Source organism: Perca fluviatilis, chromosome 11, assembly GCF_010015445.1.
Source record: "Perca fluviatilis chromosome 11, GENO_Pfluv_1.0, whole genome shotgun sequence".
Taxonomy (NCBI): domain Eukaryota; kingdom Metazoa; phylum Chordata; class Actinopteri; order Perciformes; family Percidae; genus Perca; species Perca fluviatilis.
This window is the reverse complement of record NC_053122.1, coordinates 35,403,156-35,416,362: the sequence shown is the minus strand read 5'-3', so window position 1 is coordinate 35,416,362 and position 13,207 is coordinate 35,403,156.

Here is a 13,207-nt window from a genome sequence, read left to right as displayed (position 1 = left end):
GGTATTCACTGTATGGCACACCGCCTGGAACTAGCTTTCAAGGATGCCATTAAGAGCTGCTCTATGGCAAAACAGATTGAAGATGTGCTGTCAGGGCTGCATACATTCTATTGTAAAAGTGCGCTCAACAGGGCAAACCTAAAGCACAGCTTCAAGATTCTGGGCCAGAATCCCCTTGCACCAACTGGGGTTGGAGGCACCAGGTGGGTTTCTCACCTCTTCAGGGCCATTGACCATTTTTTGAGGGGTTACCAGGGACTTACCCAGCACCTAGACCAGGTAGGCTAAATAAAAGTGTAGAGAACTCGAATGTTAAGTTAAAAGGTTAGGTCTGTTTACTGTCAGGAATTTGTTCAGTGTAATTTAATAAATCTAACTAACTTACACTTATAAAACACTTATATAAAAATTTTAAATTGACTAATGACTTTTCTTTATTGATTTGACTGATTTTTGTATAAAGATTCAGTCACCAGATGCTGAAGGGGTGAATGCAGTGCAGAAGAGCAAAGCACGCCACTACTTCCAAACCTGCCGGGATCCAGCATTTTTCATGTTTTGCAACTTCATGCATGATTGCCTGACTCACCTCAGCAGCCTCTCTCTGACTCTTCAAACCTCAGCTATCACAGTGGCTGAAGTACACAGCTGCCTGACAGCCACCCAAACAGTGCTCACAAAATACAAAACCAGGTGAGTGTCAGAGAATTGAAAAGTTGTGTTAATGTGTTTGCTGCTTAGCTGAATATCTTAAATAAACTTACTAATATAAATGTACCACAGACCTGGGCCCAAGCTGAAAGCCTTTATGAAGGAGCACGAGAATGACGACAGCATCCTAAACCGTGTCATGAAGGCCAAGTTTGAGCTGCTCGACAAACTCTGCCAGAGTATGCAAAGTCGCTTCACCGACATGACCATAGGGATTCTCCAAGCTACAAAGTTAGTGAATCTGAACAGTTGGCCTGACGCAGATCGCTCTAAAAGGTATGTATGTGGTTTAGGTTCATACATAACATTTCATCCAGAAAGTCATGAAAGCATATAACTCAATGTTGTTTCATTATGTCCGTCTCTTTTTCAGAATTTGGTGAATCAGAAGTGGAGGAATTAACTACACACTTCCAGAGCATCCTGACATCCTCGGGGGTCGCTGTTGAGCTCATCCCAGATCAGTGGACCATACTCAAGACCAGACTGCATGAGACGGGAGAGAGTCTCCACATGAAGACCTGGCCAGAAATCAACAGGTCTTTGCAACCGCAGTGCCCCGACATCCTCAGCCTGGTTGACCTCATTCTCACCGTACCAGCCTCTACTGCAGACTGTGAAAGAGGCTTCAATCAAATGAAGTTAGTGAAAAATGACTGGAGGTCCCGTCTTACATCAAGAAGCCTCTGTGACCTACTGACTGTCCAGCTATCCAGTCTATTGAGAATTATGACCCCACCCCTGCTATCCAGCTCTGGCATCAGGCTAGAATGCTAGAGTTCATGGAGGGGAAGAAGAACGCTCAGGAAAGCGCCTCTGAAAGTTCAGAATCTGATTCTGATGAGCAGGAGTAAATTGTACTGGGAGTGGGGAGGATGGGTGGAGGAATGTTAGTTTTTTGTTTAATCTGCCCTACTCATTTAATGGCTATGTTTACACGGAAACAATCTGAAGAGAAAATGCAAAAGTGGCGTTGCGTTATCACTTTTTATTCTGCGTTTAGACGAGCGTTATGGAGGGGAAATCTGCGTGCATATGGTGACGCAAAAGTGTGTGAAATTCGATGTAGTATGCACTCCAGGTGACTAGGTGGCACTGCCACACAACATCACCAAGGCACCCACCTGCGTAGAACATTCATTCTACTTCTCTCCTTAGGAGCGCGAAACCAAAACATGCCGAAGCGAACAACAAAAGCTCGTCTGGAGAGACGAGGAGGTGGAGTTGCATGTTTGTCTGATGATGACCGGCACAGTTGAACATGATAAGCCACAACACAGCACCCACGGGAGCACTACCAATACCCTGAGCCTCGCGGCCCTTCAGCCGCTGCTTGAGAGCGAGAGGCAGCGGGCAGAGGAGGCTAAAGCAGACCCTCCTCTGCCCGCTGACGGCTGACCTCTGCCCGCTGACCGCTGCCACTCGCTCGCTCTCTCTCTCTCTCTTCATCCGTAACGTTGTCGCCTGCTCTGGCTCAAATGAATAGCCTACATATCGTCATCGAACTATAACAACCTTATCCACATTGTTGAAATTATTTAAATATTGAGCCATTACATTGAAATTCTAACAGGAGCCTATAATTTCTGTAGCCTACTCCGTAACAACAGACGCCTTTTTCTCGCTCTCTCTACCCACTCTGTCTTCAAACTTTTGCGTTTCCCCCTTTAAGACGGTAAGCGAGCGGTGGAGCGTTTTTAAGATTTCCACTCTGGAGGGTGGTTTCCCTTTTGCGTTTTTAAGCCCCAAAAACGCCGTCGCACGATATAAACGAACGGCACATCCGATAAAATATTTTTTCGTTTTCACCCGAGACGTCATCGTGTAAACAGAGTATTAATTAGTCAGTATAGATTCTGGTAATTAAATTCATGTGCTAGTCTCAAAGCGCACAGCTCTGTCAATTAAATCAACTAATCGATTAGTCGACAAAATCGTATAAGTGTTAGTCGACTAAGAATTTCTTTAGTCGAGGACAGCCCTAATCAGTTCATGGTTTGTGTATGTATAAGAGAGAAAGAGAAAGTGCCAGTGTTTCATTGAGACTTGAGATTAAATAAACTGCTTAAGTATTGTAGATCTTGTAGTATTAATTTTCACATGCAGTTACACATTGTCAGTTAAAAACAAGAAAGTGGCTGGTAAAAACATTGAGTGGCTGGTAGATTTTGAAATCCACCAGCCACAGTGGCCGGTGGACAAAAAATTTAATTTCCATCCCTGGTGTCTCCGTTGGTTGCCCTGATGGAAGATCAAATCAAAGAGGCTGGGAAGCTAGGAGTCTCTGCCATGCAGCTGGGAGGAATGAATAACACAGACACATCCTCCACGGCCGATTCCAGTTGGTGTTTGGTAGCCCTGAATCTTGGTCTTACTGAACGAGAAATGGAGGAATATGCTTTCTTCAGAAGTGTACTGTGAAAACTTGGTGGGGATTGTCGTTGATGAGGTTTATGTCACATACAAATGGTAAGTTTAAAAACGTTAACGTTAGCTACGTTACCTAACTTAATTGTATGTTAAACGATGGCATTAGAAGAACCGCAAGGCCCTTGAAGCCAAACTAACGCTAGCTACACTAACTTAGCTAGCTAAACTAACTTAGCTAGCTAACAACAAGCACTAGCAATTTGTTCATGAGCAATGTTGGCTTACAGTCACAAAAGCTTTAAATGTTTTTGTATGTTACATTAACGTCTATATTTATGTTGTATGTCAACGCCAAACAACCTATCCAGAGTGATAAGGTAGCTAGCGTTAGCTAACTTAACATTGCCCTTGCTGTAAATGCTCCTATGCATGTTGTCTTTACTCAATAAGACTCATTGTTGGATCTCGTTTTCTGTCAACCAGGGGAGAGGGTGCAAAAGGGGAGGCTGCCTTCAGGGAGAGCTTTGCCAGGCTGGGAGAACTGTGTTCCATTGCCAAAGAACGTGAGCTAGTTAAAATGGTTATTGGGGGCCAAAGCAGTGAAGCTCTGTAGTCGTCCATCGTGTTTCTACCTTTTCTTATTATATGTTTGCCTTTTTGTCTTTCAGGTACACCTGTGTTAGTGCTGACAGCATCTGCTGATACCAAGAACAGACGCCGGGTGACCAAGCTGCTGCATATGGAGAATGCAACTGAAGTGACTGTGAGCCCCAACAGGACAAACATCAGGCTTGGACTGACACAGGTTCCTTCCAATGACTTCAGCTGCATGGACTGGGTAGTGAAGGAGGTCAAAGATAAAGCACTGTCAATGTCCCCCATCATTATTTATTGCAAATCACTGAAGTCAGTAGGGAAGGTGTTCAGCTATCTTAAAGCAGAACTTGGTGAAGATGCTTGGATTGACAGGGACCAGGATCATAAGGCTGAAAACCTTCTGATAGGAATGTTTCGTAGTAAGACACTCACACAGCATAAACACCGAGTGCTGGCATTGTTTAATGGAGAGGGGAGCTGCAGAGTTGTTGTAGCAACTCTGCAGTGGACGGCTTGAATATGTCATGTATGGGTAACCAGACGATGTAAAGGATATTGTTCAACAGGTTAGACGGGCTGGCAGAAATGGGTTGCAATCATATGCAATTTTGTATGTTATCAAACAGTCTGTCAAGGTTGATAAAGTAGTTAAAGGAGTGATTGGCACAGGCACACACAGCTGCTTTAGAAAAGCTTTATTCAGCCATTTTGAGGAGCACACTACAAGTGTTGAGCCAGGACATCTGTGCTGAACCTATTGCCACTCCGTACGTTCATGTGCATCTGATGTTTGTGGAGAGCCTATTCCTAAACACGAGTCGTTAGAACCAGATGTTTGCATTGATCTGAAATGTAGAGCGGTAACAGATGATGATAGAACAGCTTGTACAGGATTTAGCACTGAACTTATTGAGGCAGTGGTAGAATTTCAATTTTCAATTTCAATTCAATTTTATTTATAGTATCAAAGTATCAGAGTTTACACAGATAGAGTAGGTCTAGACCACACTCTATAATTTACAAAGCCCCAACAATTCCAACAGTTCCAGTAATTCCCTCAAGAGCAAGCAGTGCGACAGTGGCGAGGAAAAACTCCCTCTTGGGAAGAAACCTCGGACAGACCCAGGCTCTTGGTAGGCGGTGTCTGACGAGCTGGTTGGGGGTGTGATGAACAGTGGAGATAGTAGTCACATTAATAATGGAACAGTGACTGGATGTAGCGGGAAGCTGCAGGGTTCAGCAGGACGCAGCATGACATTGCAGGGCATCGCTGAGTTCAGCAGGGAGTGCAGCAGGACCACGGCGACAGCTGCGACCAGGATCTTGGTGCCAACGTTCTCCAAGGAAATACGCTGGGGGAAAAAAGCATAAGGACTCCGGGGAGTAAACTCTGATACAGCGAACACATATTTGACTTGGCTTACATTATTAGCAACCTTCCAGTATTCAGAGCACGACATGCAAGAGAAATTCTACTAGTAATAAGTGAGGTTTTTGGTGATATTGAGTTGGATATAGATCATACTTCCCACAAGGACAGCTTCACAGAGCCAGACATTAATTACACAGGTTATTTTGATGATGAGGACTCATGATGATGAGATGGGAACCCAACACAGCAGCACAGACTCAGACTATCCCCACCATTCAGGTGCGGGCCATTAGTGTATCTTACAACAACAACTCAGAATATTACTCAACCTGAACTCAACCTAAGCTGTGTTCTTGTATTTTGTTAAGATTTTAAATTACTTTGGCATGTACAGTTTCTTGAACCAATGCATTTGATTAAAGCTGAGTGTCACTGTTGCTCAAAACTGTTTATTTTCACCTGTAGATTGATTAATGATACTTGAATCATTGTGAAACAAAGTTTGCAATTTGTTACTATGTGATAAAACAATGACACATGGTACCTTTATTTCTCTTTTAATCTAAGTTTCAGAAGTGACAGAGGTAGTCAAGTGCAATTAAACACAAATATTTACAGTCTTATTTAAAAAGTAATGTTTTCAAATGGGTAGGTTCCTCCACTCTTTCAATTTGGACCTCATCCATCCCCGCAACTCACTGTAATTCACAGGGATGCAAACGGCGCACTTTTCGGCGCCTCCCGCTTTTTTCACGTCAGTTTGGGTGACTTGTGTGAATCGTGCAGATAAAGAGTTTTTTTTTTTAAGGGGGAGGGTTTCTGCTTATAATTTTCCAACAGTTATTCTGGATTGCCTCCACCAAACAAGTAAATAGGAAATGCAACCAGAACACTGCGCGGCAAAACAGCAGTATGCGCGCAAGTGTGAACCACTAGTGTTTCTTCTTGCTGCGTATCTTTTACTGTCTTGACACTGTTGTCGACACTCTTTGACTGGCGAGATGGCAGCGACCAGAAACACCAACGAAGCATTTAAACGAAAGTGAGTGACAAACTGTTATTTTCAAATGGTGCATGCCCATTACTATGGTTAACGTCTAGAAATATTGCCCTTGACTTTACTTGCTGTTGGTTAGCTAGCATTGCGTCAAGCATAACTTCTCATAACTTTTTTCTCCATATCCTCGATTTTCTCATAGTAACGTTTTGTTAACGCAATCCCACGTAACCATATTTTAAGCTATGAAAGGCGAGAAACTGGTGAGTGGGCTTAGCTGATCAACAGCCGTTTTGCTATTTTTAAGGACGTCCTCTTTTATCATGTAAATCGACGCAAATAGACTGCTGAAGATGATTTTTAAGTAGCGCAGGGCACTGACGGACCCATAAACATTTTATGGCATCCCTAGAGTGGGCGAGAAATATTACAGCATATAAACAAGACATTGTGGAAAGGGGCAGAGTGAACTATTTGCACTCCGTTGTGATACAGTTTCGCTACAATATTCAGACATGAAAATCACTCACCTTTCGGCGAAATTCGCCGTTTTGAAACCAAAATAGGTGACCTACGTGAATCGTGTAGATTCGATGAGAAAATGTTTAAGGGGGGAGAGGGGGGTGTGTAAGTACTCGGGCTTGGTGCCCGATTTCTGGCGTATGACTATTTTAGAAAAGTAAATAAATTAAAAAGTCCAAATGGGATTGTCGAAATGTCAGTGCGGTGCCGGTGTGGTCTCCGTGGTAACGTGGCTAAAAAAAAATGGAGGCAAAGTTTATCAAACTTGGAGCATGTAGATACAGGCAGCTTTAGTTGACAAAAGGAGTTAAAACAAATGGTGCTGGCCATGAATAGAGGACAAGAGGAAAAGGGTGGAGACGGGAAGCCGTTTAGCACTTGGTGCCTCAAATTGAGGGAGCCGGGTGCTTGCTTCTGCAGCGCATGTTTTGGACGGCAGCGGCGGTAAGACAGGGCTTGCTAGTCATTAGATGCTAGTCACAAAGCTTCGGTCCGTGCACTCTGTCATACAAGCCCGTTACCGGCAGCGACCGCTACCGTTAAGACTGCGACTGTTCCTTTACTGACCGACCGTGATACAGACAATACGTGTGTGCACATTCATAGCGGAACATGATTTGTAAAAGCTATCTGAAGCCCAAACAACCTTGACAAAGCTGTCTGTTTGGACTCAGCATGGCAGGTATTTAAACATAACGGCCTTGTCCCAGAGTTTAGACGTCTAGCTATATGAAAAGATAAACCATGCAACGTTTTTAATAAATGTAAATAAAGCAGCTAATATTAACATGGACAAAATCATGAATGTACTAATTCTCTTATTTGATGATGACCTGGCCAAAGTAGTAAATTTTAGTTTTCACGATTCATTGTAGGATTATATTAAATAAAGAATTTATCCAAAACTTTTTAGTCTTTAAAAATTATGACTTTTATTATTGTGTTAATGTCAGAAGGACTTTAACTGTAATGAGTGCATATTGAAATATTACACTGTTGGTTGGCAAAAAATGCATCTCAAAATGCATCAGATTGATGCTTTAAAATATGGAATATTTAAAATTTTCTTCTGAAACTTGAAACTACAATCAAGGTCCATACAGTCAAACACACATTAATACTGTCTTAAGAAAATAAAAAAAAGGGTTGTGCTAAATGCACTCTCTGCATGAAGGAAATTAACTACAGTAGCAGAGGGGTGCATGCCCCATTTGCACACTGTCAGACATCCACACAACTCTTTACCAGCTACTCAGAACCAGGCCTCAGCAGCAGAAAAGATCAGGGAAAGTGTTAAGCTTCCAGTGTCTGTGTAATTGCATTGCTAACGGAGGTGTGTGTGTGTGTGTGTTTTGAAGACTGGTTAAACAAAAATCATTTTTGTGGAAATGAGTACATAATGAGGACAAAGCAAATGGAGGTGAACACAGTTTAACCCTTGTGTTGTCCTTTACCCCTTGCGATAGTGAGGTGCGTGTGGGTGTAACACAATCACACGGCCGAGGGGCTCCACGGGAGGAGGGCTCGGGCAGCGGCGAAAATACGATCGTAACCGAGGCGGGGTCCGGGGGACCCCTGCCGAAAGGACGAGAGCGAGGGTAGCGGAGAGAGAGAAAGAGAGAGAGAGAGAGAGAGAGAAAGAATACGATCGAATGGCGGAAGGGGTCCGGGGGACACCGCCGAAAGGACGAGGGCTAGGGCTTTTGACCGTGTAATGGAAGGAAAACGAAAGGACAAGACGAGGTGAGGTGAGGCAGGCAGGCAAGCAAGGTTAGCTACGGGTCCACGCATTCCGGGCAGTAGGCCCTCACGCAGCTCCCGCAGATGTATCTCTCGCAGCCGCAGCACACAGTGCTGGTTTTGCGGTCCTTGCTCCTGGGACAGCGCTGACACCTCTTCCACTTGCCGGGCCCCGTCGGAGCAGCGGCGGACCGGCTGCCTCGAACGTACGCGCAGGCGGCTGCGGCGGTGGGGGTCTCCGCGACCCCACAGAGCTTTTTGGAAAGCGCCAGGCGAGAGAGACAAGCGGTTCGGAGACGGACCGGCTGCCTCGAACGTATGCTCGGGCGGGCGGCTGCGGCGGTGGGGGTCTCCGCGACCCCACGGAGCTTTTTGGAAAGCGCCAGGCGAGAGTAGTTGGAAGTAGGTAGGTAGGTATGTAGGTAGGTGGGTAGGTGGGTAGGTACTCCACTCCACGAGACGGACTAGTGACTCGAACGTAGGCGCGGGCGGCTGGGGGGGCCTACGCGACCCCACGCGTTGGAAAGGACGACGAGAGAGTAGTTGGAAGTAGGCGGGTGGGTAGGTAGGTACTCCACTCCACTCCACTCGAAATACATCGCGAACCGGTCCCCGTGACCCGAAGGACAACACAAGGGTTAAAATTAATCACTAAATGAGTAATTCGTGTATTTTCTTTCTCTATTTCCAAATTAGTGTCGGTGTATTTTGATTTTCAGAATTTCATTTTACTCTATGCGCCTATAGGGGTGGGCCGGGGATGGCAGAGGTTGGTGGCAATGTAAGTGTCTGGATATTTGCCGCGGGACGAGGGCTTTGATGACCTCTCTTTTTTGACCATACATGCGTTTGCATCCCTGAATTCAGTTTTGAGAGAAGGTCTCTGTTGAACTTTGGGAAGGCTGTGAACTTGCTGCCCGATTGGTCTTTGAACAGCTCAGCCTCTCTGATCACCTCAACCAGGATCAGGATGTCCTGACTCTGGCGAGCAGCATGGTGGATGCCACTGGACTTTGATACCTCCAGCTCTTTGTCGGTGGTGTCCATCAAGTCCTTTAGAACGCCAATGGACTTGCTGATCCTGTCTGCTGCTTGCTCTGTCATACACTATAAAGATAAGATACTGGTGTGGGTGATTTGTGTATGTCATATGGATATAAATAACATGGGCGTGTATATGCTATAGCTATAATAAATATGCTATAGCTATAATAAATAAATATTAAAAACATGGGGGTGAGACAATCAAGGCTGAAGAAGATTATCTGACATAGTCTACTGTGTAGGGAATGGGGTTTGATGTTCTCTAGGATCAGCTTTTTTGTCATTTGGGATCCTAGTAGCTACATTTCCTACCCGTGTATGAGGACCCACAAGTTCTCAGGTAGTTATCAGTTATTCAGGTAGAATAGAACCGCAGCCTTTACGCATCTGGGGGAAATCCACGGTTAGCATCCGAAACCTCGCTAGCCGACGCCATGTTAGCGGAGTTGGCAGAATTCTTTGCTCGGGTAAACGACTTTTTGTGTCTTTTTGACATTTTTCCCCTGACTGAAATGAGGCAATAACAGCAATCTTAACCAGCACAAGCGCTTGTGTCACTTTAAGTGCAGCGCCGCACTGTTGAAGTACCTCCCCCCCCTCTGTCTTACCCTAAAAATTCACCTCAAAACACATCGAAAATGCAAGACAAAAAACACAAGATTCTTGTGGAAATTCAATCGGGTATATAGACTAACAAGACAGATAACAATATTGAACACTACACAAACAGTAATTTATTTTTTTCATTTAGGCCAGGGGCGTCAAACTCATTTTCCCCAGAGGGCCACACTGAAAAGAGAGAATCACACCAAGGGACCAAGCCCCCAGGAACTGCACCATTTCTAAAAGCCACCATGGGCTTAGCGAATAATGAATTATTAAATTTGGAATGATGAACCCGCATAATGCGTGAGCAGACCCACGGGACTGCGCACGCACGCTCACATGACTGTTCTACTGAGCTCATGTAGCTAGCTGTAATAATGGATATAGCTAATGGTTGTAATTCACGTGTTCTATTAATACGTCCATGGTATTATCTTATGAAGTTATGATACATCCGAGGGATGTATGTATGTTGTAAAGCCTGTTATGTGGATGTAACGTCATTAGCGTTTCCCAAACTGGCGGGGCTATCGGCTAGCTAGCTAGTTGCTAACATCAGGGCTAGCTACAGGGCTCCAGACTAACTTTTTGCCTTGGTTGCACTGGTGCGCCTAACCGGCAATTTCCACTGGATGCGGAACGTCTGCGGAACGTCTCCGGAACGTCGATGGAGTCATTAGGTTTCCATTAAAGTCAATCTGTGTATTTCCACAGACTGCGGAACGTCTGCGTCCCGACTCCGTCCCAGTTCCGTCAGTCCGCAGCCCTCCGCAGCAGATACGCAGAGCTTCTATTTTTGACGGACGACGGAGAGCTCCGCAGCAATTCAGCACACGGCAGATAGTGCGGGACAGGAAGTCGAGCACAGAAACAAAATAAATATCCGGTTAATTTTCAAAATAAAATACACCGTGCTCACGGCAGATCATATTTCCCTGAACTACACCTTGAAAACACAGCTCAGAGTCGTTTCCCCTCTAGTCCTCTGAAACAAAAAACAAACTGTTGTTGGTTTTGTGGTTCTATTCTACCTGAATTCGCGAGAACTTGTGGGTCCTCGTGAGTACAGCTGTCAGTTACGGCCGCAGCCGTTCCGCAACAAATCCGGACCCGGTGGGTATTGACGGACGGCGGAGCACGCAGCAGACACGCAGCGGAGCCGGTCCGCAGCTGTTACGCATCCAGTGGAAATCCCCGGTAACTTTTTTATTTAGGTGCACCAGCACAAAATTTAGGTGCACCAGCACAAAATTTAGGTGCACCCAAATTTTTCCTCGCATCGCCGTTAACGCTGAATCGCGATACACGATATATAGCTCTATATTTTTTTACAAAGTGGGCTAAATGTTCAGTTTTAAGTCAAAGCCACTTTTCACAAGCTCTTTTATTAAAACAGATTGTGATTAAAATAAAATGCAAAGATAGGGTTTCCTTTACCAGTTTAAAAATATACAGCTGCAACACATGTAAATGAAAGTTATCTAAAATAAATAGCCTAGGATATATTATAGATAGATAATCTATCTATCTATCTATCTATCTATCTATATCTGACACTGGGAGAAACGAAAGGCACAGGCCAACACACAAACAAAACAATCTGACATGAGACAAAGGAAGCACAGAGGTTAAATACACAAAGTAATGAGCAAACAAGGGACATGTGACACAGCAGGTGAAACACATCAGGGCGGGGCAGGACAATCAGACAGGCGGGAAAACACAGGAAGTAAAACTAGACAAGACAAGACAGAAAACCAGACTACAAAAAATAACACGGGAAACAGAAACATACACTACTCAGAATAATACACAGTCAAAACAGGATAAACCGAAACACAAACAATCCTCACAGAAACATACGCAATCAACAGGGAAATACAGGAAACAGAAATATAAACAACCATAATAATCATCAAAAACATGGAAACAGAAACACTCAACACCACAACAGATTACATTTTTGTTTGACAGCCTAAATATGAAAACTCTCTCTGCTTTTTTTTTTTAGTCAAATTATGCTTTGACTGTCAGGTAATTTAAGTTTAAAAAACACGTTCCTGTGTTTTTGCTTTGGCGCCAAACTAGGCGGGCCAAAATTTACTGTGAACCCAAATTGATATACGGGACGGATCTAAATCTGCAAGGGGCCGGATTTGGCCCGCGGGCCTTGAGTTTGACACATGATTTAGGCAATTAATTTTTTATGGTGACACAGGAGGTGCTGGAGCCAATAAAAAAGGTTCCGGACATGTTCCGGCGTGTTCCGGCTCAAATTAAGCCATGCCCTACATAAAAGAATAAGCACTGTAAGACCACAATTAATCTGTACAACAAAGTAGTTGGGTCAAGTGTTTACAAGGCTATCGGCATCAAATAGTCTTACATTAAAAGGATTGTCCGAAGGCTTATACCACCCCTCTCAAACTAAATTCCTACTGGTTGGGCTAGTCTATTCAGATCAAGGTGGTCAATTGAAACATTAGTAGTCACATATGGCTATGAGTCCATTAGACTCCATGTATATAGAGCTAATGTATAGTTTATTTTTTGTCATAGTTTATTTCTCACCTATGACAACACTTTTCATGGAGATTGCCTCGCCCTGTTTAGAGTTGTTCCTTGAAAGTGTATGTTGGATTTAAATTTTTTTTATTTTGTCCATTTTGTTTTTTTAATCAATTATTTACTATTTTTGTGGTTTGCTTGTTTCCCTAAAAATTGTAAAGGTGTCCAAGCTTGAGGCTTTGGGTGTGGAGATGGCCATTTTGTCCTTTGAAAGTCAAAAGGCCAACTTAGAGGTCTTTGAAATGAGTAGCAAGGAAGCCACTGTGTTCCTTGATTCAACAGACACAGTGAATAATTTTGCACTGCATTTCAAAGGTAATATTGGTTTTATGAAAGTCCACAGAAATGGACTCAGCCCCATAATAGTGCAAATATACATTAAACATTTTTATGGAATTAATTGTTGCCTGTTTTCACATCTGCAGCCAGCTCCTCAGCCACAACACCCCCTACTAAAGATCCCATCATTGTGCTTTTGAAAAAGAAAAAAAGATCTTTTCAACCAAAGATATAGTAAGCATACGTTCAAACACTTTTTTAGACCTATGTAATGAAATGCCTTAAAGTTATATCTTGATAACCTAATATACCTTCAAGAATCAATGGCATTATCAAATTAATAAATAATGTACCTAATGTACCTAACCATCAAACATAAGATTATGACACTTTAACAAAAC